Source organism: Rhipicephalus microplus, unplaced genomic scaffold (genome assembly GCF_043290135.1).
Source record: "Rhipicephalus microplus isolate Deutch F79 unplaced genomic scaffold, USDA_Rmic scaffold_59, whole genome shotgun sequence".
NCBI classification, from domain to species: domain Eukaryota; kingdom Metazoa; phylum Arthropoda; class Arachnida; order Ixodida; family Ixodidae; genus Rhipicephalus; species Rhipicephalus microplus.
The window spans coordinates 1,920,018-1,937,544 of NW_027464632.1; positions in this window are offsets into that span (position 1 = coordinate 1,920,018).

Here is a 17,527-nt window from a genome sequence, read left to right on the forward strand (position 1 = left end):
CTTCACAACTAGAAACTCCACAACCAGAAACTCCACAACTAGAAACTCCACAACTAGAAACTCCACAAATAGAGACTCGGCTACAAGAAATTTCATGTCTAGAAAGTCCACAACTAAAAACTTCACAACTGGAAACTCCACAACTAGAAACTCCACAACTAGAAACTCCACAACTAGAGACTCCGCAACTAGAAACTCCACAACCAGAGACTCTGCAACTAGAAACTCCGCAGCTAGAAACTCCACAACTCGGAACTCCACAACTGAAAACTCCACAACTAGACACTTCACAACTAGAAACTTCACAACCAGAAACTCCAAAACTAGAAACTCCACAACTAGAAACTTCACAACTAGAGACTCCGCAACTAGAGACTCCACAACTAGAAACTCCACAACTAGAAACTCCACAACCAGAGACTCTGCGATTCCACAACTAAAAACTCCACAACTGCAAACTCCACGACTACACACTCCGCAACCAGAAACTCCACAACTAGAAACTCCACAACTAGAAACTCCACAACTAGAGACTCACCAACTAGAAACTCCACAACTAGAAACTCCACAACTACAAACTCCACAAATACAGACTCGGCAACTAGAAATTCCATATCTAGAAACTCCACAACTAAAAACTGCAAAACTAGAGACTTCTCAACTAGAAACTCAACAACTAGAAACTCCACAACTAAAACTCCACAACTGAAAACTCCACAACCTCAGACTCCGCAACTTGAAACTTCACAACTAGAAACTCCGCTATTAAAACTTCCGCAACTAGAAACTCCACAACTAGAAACTCCACAACTTAAAACTTCACAACTAGATACTCCACAACTTTAAACTCCACAACTTGAGACTCCACAACTAGAAACTCCACAACTTGAAACTCCACAACTAGAAACTCCACAACCAGAAACTCCACAACAAAAACTCCACAACTAGAAACTCCACAACTAGAAACTCTGCAACTAGAGACTCCGCAACTAGAAACTCCACAACCAGAGACTCTGCAACTAGAAACTCCTCAGCTAGAAACTCCACAACTCGAAACTCCACAACTGGAAACTCCACAACTAGACACTCCACAACTAGAAACTCCACAACCAGAAACTCCACAACTTGAAACTTCACAACTAGAAACTCCACAACCAGAAACTCCACATCTAGAAACTCCACAACTAGCAACTCCGCAACTAGAAACTCTGCAACTAGAGACTCCACAACTAGAAACTCCACAACTAGAAACTCCACAACTACAAACTCCACAAATAGACTCGGCTACAAGAAATTTCATGTCTAGAATGTGCACAACTAAAAACTTCACAACTGGAAACTCCACAACTAGAAACTCCACAACTAGAAACTCCACAACTTGCAACTCCACAAATACAGACTCGGCAACTATAAATTCCATATCTAGAAACTCCCCAACTCGAAACTCCACAACTGGAAACTCCACAACTAGACACTCCACAACTAGAAACTCCACAACCAGAAACCCCACAACTTGAAACTTCACAACTTGAAACTTCACAACTAGAAACTCCACAACCAGAAACTCCACAACTAGAAACTCCACAACTAGACACTCCACAACTAGAAACTCTGCAACTAGAGACTCCTCAACTAGAAACTCCACAACTACAAACTCCACAAATAGAGACTCGGCTACAAGAAAGTTCAGGTCTAGAAAGTCCACAACTAAAAACTTCACAACTGGAAACTCCACAACTAGAAACTCCACAACTAGAGACTCCGCAAATAGAAACTCCACAACCAGAGACTCTGCAACTAGAAACTCCGCAGCTAGAAACTCCACAACTCTAAACTCCACAACTGGAAACTCCACAACTAGACACTCCACAACTAGAAACTTCACAACCAGAAACTCCACAACTAGAAACTCCACAACTAAAATCTTCACAACTAGAGACTCCGCAACTAGAGATTCCACAACTAGAAACTCCACAACTAGTAACTCCACAACCAGAAACTCTACGATTCCACAACTAAAAACTCCACAACTGCAAACTCCACAACTAGACGCTCCGCAACTAGAAACTCCACAACTAGAGACTCCACAACTTGAAACTCCACAACTAGAAACTCCACAACTAGAAACTCTGCAACTAGAGACTCCACAACAAGAAACTCCACAACTAGAAACTCCACAACTACAATCTCTACAAATAAAGACTCGGCTACAAGAAATTTCATGTCTAGAAAGTCCGCAACTAAAAACTCCACAACTGGAAACTCCACAAATAGAAACTCCACAACTAGAAACTCCACAAATACAGACTCGGCAACTAGAAATTCCATATCTAGAAACTCCACAACTAAAAACTGCAAAACTAGAGACTTCTCAACCAGAAACTCAACAACTAGAAACTCCACAACTGGAAACTCCACAACTAGAAACTCCACAACTACAAACTCTACAAATAAAGACTCGGCTACAAGAAATTTTATGTCTAGAAAGTCCACAACTAGAAACTCCACAACCAGAAACTCTGCAACTAGAGACTCCACAACTAGAAACTCCACAACTACAAACTCCACAACTACAAACTCCACAAATAGAGACTCGGCTACAAGAAATTTCATGTCTAGAAAGTCCACAAGTAAAAACTTCACAACTGGAAACTCCGCAACTAGAAACTCCACAACTAGAAACTCCACAACTAGAGACTCCGCAACTAGAAACTCCACAACCAGAGACTCTGCAACTAGAAACTCCGCAGCTAGAAACTCCACAACTCGGAAATCCACAACTGAAAACTCCACAACTAGACACTTCACAACTAGAAACTTCACAACCAGAAACTCCAAAACTAGAAACTCCACAACTAGAAACTTCACAACTAGAGACTCCGCAACTAGAGACTCCACAACTAGAAACTCCACAACTAGAAACTCCACAACCAGAGACTCTGCGATTCCACAACTAAAAACTCCACAACTGCAAACTCCACAACTAGACACTCCGCAACCAGAAACTCCACAACTAGAAACTCCACAACTAGAAACTCCAACACTAGAGACTCACCAACTAGAAACTCCACAACAAGAAACTCCACAACTACAAACTCCACAAATACAGACTCGGCAACTAGAAATTCCATATCTAGAAACTCCACAACTAAAAACTGCAAAACTAGAGACTTCTCAACTAGAAACTCAACAACTAGAAACTCCACAACTAAAAACTCCACAACTGAAAACTCCACAACCTCAGACTCCGCAACTTGAAACTTCACAACTAGAAACTCCGCTATTAAAAACTCCGCAACTAGAAACTCCACAACTAGAAACTCCACAACTTAAAACTCCACAACTAGATACTCCACAACTTTAAACTCCACAACTTGAGACTCCACAACTAGAAACTCCACAACTTGAAACTCCACAACTAGAAACTCCACAACCAGAAACTCCACAACTAGAAACTCCACAACTAGAAACTCCACAACTAGAAACTCTGCAACTAGAGACTCCGCAACTAGAAACTCCACAACCAGAGACTCTGCAACTAGAAACTCCTCAGCTAGAAACTCCACAACTCGAAACTCCACAACTGGAAACTCCACAACTAGACACTCCACAACTAGAAACTCCACAACCAGAAACTCCACAACTTGAAACTTCACAACTAGAAACTCCACAACCAGAAACTCCACATCTAGAAACTCCACAACTAGAAACTCCGCAACTAGAAACTCTGCAACTAGAGACTCCACAACTAGAAACTCCACAACTAGAAACTCCACAACTACAAACTCCACAAATAGACTCGGCTACAAGAAATTTCATGTCTAGAATGTCCACAACTAAAAACTTCACAACTGGAAACTCCACAACTAGAAACTCCACAACTAGAAACTCCACAAATACAGACTCGGCAACTAGAAATTCCATATCTAGAAACTCCACAACTAAAAACTGCAAAACTAGAGACTTCTCAACTAGAAACTCAACAACTAGAAACTCCACAACTGGAAACTTCACAACTAGAAACTCCACAACTACAAACTCTACAAATAAAGACTCGGCTACAAGAAATTTTATGTCTAGAAAGTCCACAACTAGAAACTCAACAACTAGAAACTCTGCAACTAGAGACTCCACAACTAGAAACTCCACAACTAGAAACTTCACAACCAGAAACTCCACAACTAGAAACTCAACAACTAGAAACTCTGCAACTAGAGACTCCTCAACTAGAAACTCCACAACTAGAAACTCCACAACTACAAACTCCACAAATAGAGACTCGGCTAAAAGAAATTTCATGTCTAGAAAGTCCACAACTAAAAACTTCACAACTGGAAACTCCACAACTAGAAACTCCACAACTAGAAACTCCACAACTAGAGACTCCGCAAATAGAAACTCCACAACCAGAGACTCTGCAACTAGAAACTCCGCAGCTAGAAACTCCACAACCAGAGACTCTGCAACTAGAAACTCCGCAGCTAGAAACTCCACAACTCGAAACTCCACAACTGGAAACTCCACAACTAGACACTCCACAACTAGAAACTTCACAACCAGAAACTCCACAACTAGAAACTCCACAACTAAAAACTTCACAACTAGTGACTCCGCAACTAGAGACTCCACAACTAGAAACTCCACAACTAGTAACTCCACAACCAGAAACTCTACGATTCCACAACTAAAAACTCCACAACTGCAAACTCCACAACTAGACACTCCGCAACTAGAAACTCCACAACTAGAGACTCCACAACTAGAAACTCCACAACTAGAAACTCTGCAACTAGAGACTCCACAACAAGAAACTCCACAACTGGAAACTACACAACTACAATCTCTACAAATAAAGACTCGGCTACAAGAAATTTCATGTCTAGAAGGTCCACAACTATAAACTCCACAACTGGAAACTCCACAACTAGAAACTCCACAACTAGAAACTCCACAAATACAGACTCGGCAACTAGAAATTCCATATCTAGAAACTCCACAACTAAAAACTGCAAAACTAGAGACTTCTCAACTAGAAACTCAACAACTAGAAACTCCACAACTGGAAACTCCACAACTAGAAACTCCACAACTACAAACTCTACAAATAAAGACTCGGCTACAAGAAATTTTATGTCTAGAAAGTCCACAACTAGAAACTCCACAACCAGAAACTCTGCAACTAGAGACTCCACAACTAGAAACTCCACAACTAGAAACTCCACAACTACAAACTCCACAAATAGAGACTCGGCTACAAGAAATTTCATGTCTAGAAAGTCCACAAGTAAAAACTTCACAACTGGAAACTCCGCAACTAGAAACTCCACAACTAGAAACTCCACAACTAGAGACTCCGCAACTAGAAACTCCACAACCAGAGACTCTGCAACTACAAACTCCGCAGCTCGAAACTCCACAACTCGAAACTCCACAACTGGAAACTCCACAACTAGACACTCCACAACTAGAAACTTCACAACCAGAAACTCCAAAACTAGAAACTCCACAACTAGAAACTTCACAACTAGAGACTCCGCAACTAGAGACTCCTCAACTAGAAACTCCACAACTAGAAACTCCACAACCAGAGACTCTGCGATTCCACAACTAAAAACTCCACAACTGCAAACTCCACAACTAGACACTCCGCAACCAGAAACTCCACAACTAGAAACTCCACAACTAGAAACTCCAACACTAGAGACTCACCAACTAGAAACTCCACAACTAGAAACTCCACAACTACAAACTCCACAAATACTGACTCGGCAACTAGAAATTCCATATCTAGAAACTCCACAACTAAAAACTGCAAAACTAGAGACTTCTCAACTAGAAACTCAACAACTAGAAACTCCACAACTAAAAACTCCACAACTGAAAACTCCACAACCTCAGACTCCGCAACTTGAAACTTCACAACTAGAAACTCCGCTATTAAAAACTCCGCAACTAGAAACTCCACAACTAGAAACTCCACAACTTAAAACTCCACAACTAGATACTCCACAACTTTAAACTCCACAACTTGAGACTCCACAACTAGAAACTCCACAACTTGAAACTCCACAACTAGAAACTCCACAACCAGAAACTCCACAACTAGAAACTCCACAACTAGAAACTCCACAACTAGAAACTCTGCAACTAGAGACTCCGCAACTAGAAACTCCACAACCAGAGACTCTGCAACTAGAAACTCCGTAGCTAGAAACTCCACAACTCGAAACTCCACAACTGGAAACTCCACAACTAGACACTCCACAACTAGAAACTCCACAACCAGAAACCCCACAACTTGAAACTTCACAACTTGAAACTTCACAACTAGAAACTCCACAACCAGAAACTCCACAACTAGAAATTCCACAACTAGACACTCCACAACTAGAAACTCTGCAACTAGAGACTCCTCAACTAGAAACTCCACAACTACAAACTCCACAAATAGAGACTCGGCTACAAGAAAGTTCAGGTCTAGAAAGTCCACAACTAAAAACTTCACAACTGGAAACTCCACAACTAGAAACTCCACAACTAGAGACTCCGCAAATAGAAACTCCACAACCAGAGACTCTCCAACTAGAAACTCCGCAGCTAGAAACTCCACAACTCGAAACTCCACAACTGGAAACTCCACAACTAGACACTCCACAACTAGAAACTTCACAACCAGAAACTCCACAACTAGAAACTCCACAACTAAAAACTTCACAACTAGAGACTCCGCAACTAGAGACTCCACAACTAGAAACTCCACAACTAGTAACTCCACAACCAGAAACTCTACGATTCCACAACTAAAAACTCCACAACTGCAAACTCCACAACTAGACGCTCCGCAACTAGAAACTCCACAACTAGAGACTCCACAACTTGAAACTCCACAACTAGAAACTCCACAACTAGAAACTCTGCAACTAGAGACTCCACAACAAGAAACTCCACAACTAGAAACTCCACAACTACAATCTCTACAAATAAAGACTCGGCTACAAGAAATTTCATGTCTAGAAAGTCCGCAACTAAAAACTCCACAACTGGAAACTCCACAAATAGAAACTCCACAACTAGAAACTCCACAAATACAGACTCGGCAACTAGAAATTCCATATGTAGAAACTCCACAACTAAAAACTGCAAAACTAGAGACTTCTCAACCAGAAACTCAACAACTAGAAACTCCACAACTGGAAACTCCACAACTAGAAACTCCACAACTACAAACTCTACAAATAAAGACTCGGCTACAAGAAATTTTATGTCTAGAAAGTCCACAACTAGAAACTCCACAACCAGAAACTCTGCAACTAGAGACTCCACAACTAGAAACTCCACAACTACAAACTCCACAACTACAAACTCCACAAATAGAGACTCGGCTACAAGAAATTTCATGTCTAGAAAGTCCACAAGTAAAAACTTCACAACTGGAAACTCCGCAACTAGAAACTCCACAACTAGAAACTCCACAACTAGAGACTCCGCAACTAGAAACTCCACAACCAGAGACTCTGCAACTAGAAACTCCGCAGCTAGAAACTCCACAACTCGGAAATCCACAACTGAAAACTCCACAACTAGACACTTCACAACTAGAAACTTCACAACCAGAAACTCCAAAACTAGAAACTCCACAACTAGAAACTTCACAACTAGAGACTCCGCAACTAGAGACTCCACAACTAGAAACTCCACAACTAGAAACTCCACAACCAGAGACTCTGCGATTCCACAACTAAAAACTCCACAACTGCAAACTCCACAACTAGACACTCCGCAACCAGAAACTCCACAACTAGAAACTCCACAACTAGAAACTCCAACACTAGAGACTCACCAACTAGAAACTCCACAACTAGAAACTCCACAACTACAAACTCCACAAATACAGACTCGGCAACTAGAAATTCCATATCTAGAAACTCCACAACTAAAAACTGCAAAACTAGAGACTTCTCAACTAGAAACTCAACAACTAGAAACTCCACAACTAAAAACTCCACAACTGAAAACTCCACAACCTCAGACTCCGCAACTTGAAACTTCACAACTAGAAACTCCGCTATTAAAAACTCCGCAACTAGAAACTCCACAACTAGAAACTCCACAACTTAAAACTCCACAACTAGATACTCCACAACTTTAAACTCCACAACTTGAGACTCCACAACTAGAAACTCCACAACTTGAAACTCCACAACTAGAAACTCCACAACCAGAAACTCCACAACTAGAAACTCCACAACTAGAAACTCCACAACTAGAAACTCTGCAACTAGAGACTCCGCAACTAGAAACTCCACAACCAGAGACTCTGCAACTAGAAACTCCTCAGCTAGAAACTCCACAACTCGAAACTCCACAACTAGACACTCCACAACTAGAAACTCCACAACCAGAAACTCCACAACTTGAAACTTCACAACTAGAAACTCCACAACCAGAAACTCCACATCTAGAAACTCCACAACTAGAAACTCCGCAACTAGAAACTCTGCAACTAGAGACTCCACAACTAGAAACTCCACAACTAGAAACTCCACAACTACAAACTCCACAAATAAACTCGGCTACAAGAAATTTCATGTCTAGAATGTCCACAACTAAAAACTTCACAACTGGAAACTCCACAACGAGAAACTCCACAACTAGAAACTCCACAACTAGAAACTCCACAAATACAGACTCGGCAACTAGAAATTCCATATCTAGAAACTCCACAACTAAAAACTGCAAAACTAGAGACTTCTCAACTAGAAACTCAACAACTAGAAACTCCACAACTGGAAACTTCACAACTAGAAACTCCACAACTACAAACTCTACAAATAAAGACTCGGCTACAAGAAATTTTATGTCTAGAAAGTCCACAACTAGAAACTCAACAACTAGAAACTCTGCAACTAGAGACTCCACAACTAGAAACTCCACAACTAGAAACTTCACAACCAGAAACTCCACAACTAGAAACTCAACAACTAGAAACTCTGCAACTAGAGACTCCTCAACTAGAAACTCCACAACTAGAAACTCCACAACTACAAACTCCACAAATAGAGACTCGGCTAAAAGAAATTTCATGTCTAGAAAGTCCACAACTAAAAACTTAACAACTGGAAACTCCACAACTAGAAACTCCACAACTAGAAACTCCACAACTAGAGACTCCGCAAATAGAAACTCCACAACCAGAGACTCTGCAACTAGAAACTCCGCAGCTAGAAACTCCACAACCAGAGACTCTGCAACTAGAAACTCCGCAGCTAGAAACTCCACAACTCGAAACTCCACAACTGGAAACTCCACAACTAGACACTCCACAACTAGAAACTTCACAACCAGAAACTCCACAACTAGAAACTCCACAACTAAAAACTTCACAACTAGTGACTCCGCAACTAGAGACTCCACAACTAGAAACTCCACAACTAGTAACTCCACAACCAGAAACTCTACGATTCCACAACTAAAAACTCCACAACTGCAAACTCCACAACTAGACACTCCGCAACTAGAAACTCCACAACTAGAGACTCCACAACTTGAAACTCCACAACTAGAAACTCCACAACGAGAAACTCTGCAACTAGAGACTCCACAACAAGAAACTCCACAACTAGAAACTACACAACTACAATCTCTACAAATAAAGACTCGGCTACAAGAAATTTCATGTCTAGAAGGTCCACAACTAAAAACTCAACAACTGGAAACTCCACAACTAGAAACTCCACAACTAGAAACTCCACAAATACAGACTCGGCAACTAGAAATTCCATATCTAGAAACTCCACAACTAAAAACTGCAAAACTAGAGACTTCTCAACTAGAAACTCAACAACTAGAAACTCCACAACTGGAAACTCCACAACTAGAAACTCCACAACTACAAACTCTACAAATAAAGACCCGGCTACAAGAAATTTTATGTCTAGAAAGTCCACAACTAGAAACTCCACAACCAGAAACTCTGCAACTAGAGACTCCACAACTAGAAACTCCACAACTAGAAACTCCACAACTACAAACTCCACAAATAGAGACTCGGCTACAAGAAATTTCATGTCTAGAAAGTCCACAAGTAAAAACTTCACAACTGGAAACTCCGCAACTAGAAACTCCACAACTAGAAACTCCACAACTAGAGACTCCGCAACTAGAAACTCCACAACCAGAGACTCTGCAACTAGAAACTCCGCAGCTCGAAACTCCACAACTCGAAACTCCACAACTGGAAACTCCACAACTAGACACTCCACAACTAGAAACTCCACAACCAGAAACTCCACAACTAGAAACTCCACAACTAGAAACTCCACAACTAGAAACTCTGCAACTAGAGACTCCTCAACTAGAAACTCCACAACTAGAAACTCCACAACTACAAACTCCACAAATAGAGACTCGGCTACAAGAAATTTCATGTCTAGAAAGTCCACAACTAAAAACTTCACAACTGGAAACTCCACAACTAGAAACTCCACAACTAGAAACTCCACAACTAGAGACTCCGCAACTAGAAACTCCACAACCAGAGACTCTGCAACTAGAAACTCCGCAGCTAGAAACTCCACAACTCGGAACTCCACAACTGAAAACTCCACAACTAGACACTTCACAACTAGAAACTTCACAACCAGAAACTCCAAAACTAGAAACTCCACAACTAGAAACTTCACAACTAGAGACTCCGCAACTAGAGACTCCACAACTAGAAACTCCACAACTAGAAACTCCACAACCAGAGACTCTGCGATTCCACAACTAAAAACTCCACAACTGCAAACTCCACAACTAGACACTCCGCAACCAGAAACTCCACAACTAGAAACTCCCCAACTAGAAACTCCACAACTAGAGACTCACCAACTAGAAACTCCACAACTAGAAACTCCACAACTACAAACTCCACAAATACAGACTCGGCAACTAGAAATTCCATATCTAGAAACTCCACAACTAAAAACTGCAAAACTAGAGACTTCTCAACTAGAAACTCAACAACTAGAAACTCCACAACTAAAAACTCCACAACTGAAAACTCCACAACCTCACACTCCGCAACTTGAAACTTCACAACTAGAAACTCCGCTATTAAAAACTCCGCAACTAGAAACTCCACAACTAGAAACTCCACAACTTAAAACTCCACAACTAGATACTCCACAACTTTAAACTCCACAACTTGAAACTCCACAACTAGAAACTCCACAACTTGAAACTCCACAACTAGAAACTCCACAACCAGAAACTCCACAACTAGAAACTCCACAACTAGAAACTCCACAACTAGAAACTCTGCAACTAGAGACTCCGCAACTAGAAACTCCACAACCAGAGACTCTGCAACTAGAAACTCCTCAGCTAGAAACTCCACAACTCGAAACTCCACAACTAGACACTCCACAACTAGAAACTCCACAACCAGAAACTCCACAACTTGAAACTTCACAACTAGAAACTCCACAACCAGAAACTCCACATCTAGAAACTCCACAACTAGAAAATCCGCAACTAGAAACTCTGCAACTAGAGACTCCACAACTAGAAACTCCACAACTAGAAACTCCACAACTACAAACTCCACAAATAAACTCGGCTACAAGAAATTTCATGTCTAGAATGTCCACAACTAAAAACTTCACAACTGGAAACTCCACAACGAGAAACTCCACAACTAGAAACTCCACAACTAGAAACTCCACAAATACAGACTCGGCAACTAGAAATTCCATATCTAGAAACTCCACAACTAAAAACTGCAAAACTAGAGACTTCTCAACTAGAAACTCAACAACTAGAAACTCCACAACTGGAAACTTCACAACTAGAAACTCCACAACTACAAACTCTACAAATAAAGACTCGTCTACAAGAAATTTTATGTCTAGAAAGTCCACAACTAGAAACTCAACAACTAGAAACTCTGCAACTAGAGACTCCACAACTAGAAACTCCACAACTAGAAACTTCACAACCAGAAACTCCACAACTAGAAACTCAACAACTAGAAACTCTGCAACTAGAGACTCCTCAACTAGAAACTCCACAACTAGAAACTCCACAACTACAAACTCCACAAATAGAGACTCGGCTAAAAGAAATTTCATGTCTAGAAAGTCCACAACTAAAAACTTAACAACTGGAAACTCCACAACTAGAAACTCCACAACTAGAAACTCCACAACTAGAGACTCCGCAAATAGAAACTCCACAACCAGAGACTCTGCAACTAGAAACTCCGCAGCTAGAAACTCCACAACCAGAGACTCTGCAACTAGAAACTCCGCAGCTAGAAACTCCACAACTCGAAACTCCACAACTGGAAACTCCACAACTAGACACTCCACAACTAGAAACTTCACAACCAGAAACTCCACAACTAGAAACTCCACAACTAAAAACTTCACAACTAGTGACTCCGCAACTAGAGACTCCACAACTAGAAACTCCACAACTAGTAACTCCACAACCAGAAACTCTACGATTCCACAACTAAAAACTCCACAACTGCAAACTCCACAACTAGACACTCCGCAACTAGAAACTCCACAACTAGAGACTCCACAACTTCAAACTCCACAACTAGAAACTCCACAACTAGAAACTCTGCAACTAGAGACTCCACAACAAGAAACTACACAACTAGAAACTACACAACTACAATCTCTACAAATAAAGACTCGGCTACAAGAAATTTCATGTCTAGAAGGTCCACAACTAAAAACTCAACAACTGGAAACTCCACAACTAGAAACTCCACAACTAGAAACTCCACAAATACAGACTCGGCAACTAGAAATTCCATATCTAGAAACTCCACAACTAAAAACTGCAAAACTAGAGACTTCTCAACTAGAAACTCAACAACTAGAAACTCCACAACTGGAAACTCCACAACTAGAAACTCCACAACTACAAACTCTACAAATAAAGACCCGGCTACAAGAAATTTTATGTCTAGAAAGTCCACAACTAGAAACTCCACAACCAGAAACTCTGCAACTAGAGACTCCACAACTAGAAACTCCACAACTAGAAACTCCACAACTACAAACTCCACAAATAGAGACTCGGCTACAAGAAATTTCATGTCTAGAAAGTCCACAAGTAAAAACTTCACAACTGGAAACTCCGCAACTAGAAACTCCACAACTAGAAACTCCACAACTAGAGACTCCGCAACTAGAAACTCCACAACCAGAGACTCTGCAACTAGAAACTCCGCAGCTCGAAACTCCACAACTCGAAACTCCACAACTGGAAACTCCACAACTAGACACTCCACAACTAGAAACTCCACAACCAGAAACTCCACAACTAGAAACTCCACAACTAGAAACTCCACAACTAGAAACTCTGCAACTAGAGACTCCTCAACTAGAAACTCCACAACTAGAAAGAAACTCCACAACTACAAACTCCACAAATAGAGACTCGGCTACAAGAAATTTCATGTCTAGAAAGTCCACAACTAAAAACTTCACAACTGGAAACTCCACAACTAGAAACTCCACAACTAGAAACTCCACAACTAGAGACTCCGCAACTAGAAACTCCACAACCAGAGACTCTGCAACTAGAAACTCCGCAGCTAGAAACTCCACAACTCGGAACTCCACAACTAAAAACTCCACAACTAGACACTTCACAACTAGAAACTTCACAACCAGAAACTCCAAAACTAGAAACTCCACAACTAGAAACTTCACAACTAGAGACTCCGCAACTAGAGACTCCACAACTAGAAACTCCACAACTAGAAACTCCACAACCAGAGACTCTGCGATTCCACAACTAAAAACTCCACAACTGCAAACTCCACAACTAGACACTCCGCAACCAGAAACTCCACAACTAGAAACTCCCCAACTAGAAACTCCACAACTAGAGACTCACCAACTAGAAACTCCACAACTAGAAACTCCACAACTACAAACTCCACAAATACAGACTCGGCAACTAGAAATTCCATATCTAGAAACTCCACAACTAAAAACTGCAAAACTAGAGACTTCTCAACTAGAAACTCAACAACTAGAAACTCCACAACTAAAAACTCCACAACTGAAAACTCCACAACCTCACACTCCGCAACTTGAAACTTCACAACTAGAAACTCCGCTATTAAAAACTCCGCAACTAGAAACTCCACAACTAGAAACTCCACAACTTAAAACTCCACAACTAGATACTCCACAACTTTAAACTCCACAACTTGAAACTCCACAACTAGAAACTCCACAACTTGAAACTCCACAACTAGAAACTCCACAACTAGAAACTCCACAACTAGAAACTCCACAACTAGAAACTCTGCAACTAGAGACTCCGCAACTAGAAACTCCACAACCAGAGACTCTGCAACTAGAAACTCCTCAGCTAGAAACTCCACAACTCGAAACTCCACAACTCGAAACTCCACAACTAGACACTCCGCAACTAGAAACTCCACAACTAGAAACTCCACAACTAGAGACTCCGCAACTAGAAACTCCACAACCAGAGACTCTGAAACTAGAAACTCCGCAGCTAGAAACTCCACAACTCGAAACTCCACAACTGGAAACTCCACAACTAGACACACCACAACTAGAAACTCCACAACCAGAAACCCCACAACTTGAAACTTCACAACTTGAAACTTCACAACTAGAAACTCCACAACCAGAAACTCCACAACTAGAAACTCCACAACTAGAAACTCCACAAATAGAGACTCGGCTACAAGAAATTTCATGTCTAGAAAGTCCACAACTAAAAACTTCACAACTGGAAACTCCACAACTAGAAACTCCACAACTAGAAACTCCACAACTAGAGACTCCGCAACTAGAAACTCCACAACCAGAGACTCTGCAACTAGAAACTCCGCAGCTAGAAACTCCACAACTCGGAACTCCACAACTGAAAACTCCACAACTAGACACTTCACAACTAGAAACTTCACAACCAGAAACTCCAAAACTAGAAACTCCACAACTAGAAACTTCACAACTAGAGACTCCGCAACTAGAGACTCCACAACTAGAAACTCCACAACTAGAAACTCCACAACCAGAGACTCTGCGATTCCACAACTAAAAACTCCACAACTGCAAACTCCACGACTAGACACTCCGCAACCAGAAACTCCACAACTAGAAACTCCACAACTAGAAACTCCACAACTAGAGACTCACCAACTAGAAACTCCACAACTAGAAACTCCACAACTACAAACTCCACAAATACAGACTCGGCAACTAGAAATTCCATATCTAGAAACTCCACAACTAAAAACTGCAAAACTAGAGACTTCTCAACTAGAAACTCAACAACTAGAAACTCCACAACTAAAACTCCACAACTGAAAACTCCACAACCTCAGACTCCGCAACTTGAAACTTCACAACTAGAAACTCCGCTATTAAAACTTCCGCAACTAGAAACTCCACAACTAGAAACTCCACAACTTAAAACTCCACAACTAGATACTCCACAACTTTAAACTCCACAACTTGAGACTCCACAACTAGAAACTCCACAACTTGAAACTCCACAACTAGAAACTCCACAACCAGAAACTCCACAACTAGAAACTCCACAACTAGAAACTCCACAACTAGAAACTCTGCAACTAGAGACTCCGCAACTAGAAACTCCACAACCAGAGACTCTGCAACTAGAAACTCCTCAGCTAGAAACTCCACAACTCGAAACTCCACAACTGGAAACTCCACAACTAGACACTCCACAACTAGAAACTCCACAACCAGAAACTCCACAACTTGAAACTTCACAACTAGAAACTCCACAACCAGAAACTCCACATCTAGAAACTCCACAACTAGCAACTCCGCAACTAGAAACTCTGCAACTAGAGACTCCACAACTAGAAACTCCACAACTAGAAACTCCACAACTACAAACTCCACAAATAGACTCGGCTACAAGAAATTTCATGTCTAGAATGTGCACAACTAAAAACTTCACAACTGGAAACTCCACAACTAGAAACTCCACAACTAGAAACTCCACAACTTGCAACTCCACAAATACAGACTCGGCAACTATAAATTCCATATCTAGAAACTCCCCAACTCGAAACTCCACAACTGGAAACTCCACAACTAGACACTCCACAACTAGAAACTCCACAACCAGAAACCCCACAACTTGAAACTTCACAACTTGAAACTTCACAACTAGAAACTCCACAACCAGAAACTCCACAACTAGAAACTCCACAACTAGACACTCCACAACTAGAAACTCTGCAACTAGAGACTCCTCAACTAGAAACTCCACAACTACAAACTCCACAAATAGAGACTCGGCTACAAGAAAGTTCAGGTCTAGAAAGTCCACAACTAAAAACTTCACAACTGGAAACTCCACAACTAGAAACTCCACAACTAGAGACTCCGCAAATAGAAACTCCACAACCAGAGACTCTGCAACTAGAAACTCCGCAGCTAGAAACTCCACAACTCGAAACTCCACAACTGGAAACTCCACAACTAGACACTCCACAACTAGAAACTTCACAACCAGAAACTCCACAACTAGAAACTCCACAACTAAAATCTTCACAACTAGAGACTCCGCAACTAGAGATTCCACAACTAGAAACTCCACAACTAGTAACTCCACAACCAGAAACTCTACGATTCCACAACTAAAAACTCCACAACTGCAAACTCCACAACTAGACGCTCCGCAACTAGAAACTCCACAACTAGAGACTCCACAACTTGAAACTCCACAACTAGAAACTCCACAACTAGAAACTCTGCAACTAGAGACTCCACAACAAGAAACTCCACAACTAGAAACTCCACAACTACAATCTCTACAAATAAAGACTCGGCTACAAGAAATTTCATGTCTAGAAAGTCCGCAACTAAAAACTCCACAACTGGAAACTCCACAAATAGAAACTCCACAACTAGAAACTCCACAAATACAGACTCGGCAACTAGAAATTCCATATCTAGAAACTCCACAACTAAAAACTGCAAAACTAGAGACTTCTCAACCAGAAACTCAACAACTAGAAACTCCACAACTGGAAACTCCACAACTAGAAACTCCACAACTACAAACTCTACAAATAAAGACTCGGCTACAAGAAATTTTATGTCTAGAAAGTCCACAACTAGAAACTCCACAACCAGAAACTCTGCAACTAGAGACTCCACAACTAGAAACTCCACAACTACAAACTCCACAACTACAAACTCCACAAATAGAGACTCGGCTACAAGAAATTTCATGTCTAGAAAGTCCACAAGTAAAAACTTCACAACTGGAAACTCCGCAACTAGAAACTCCACAACTAGAAACTCCACAACTAGAGACTCCGCAACTAGAAACTCCACAACCAGAGACTCTGCAACTAGAAACTCCGCAGCTAGAAACTCCACAACTCGGAAATCCACAACTGAAAACTCCACAACTAGACACTTCACAACTAGAAACTTCACAACCAGAAACTCCAAAACTAGAAACTCCACAACTAGAAACTTCACAACTAGAGACT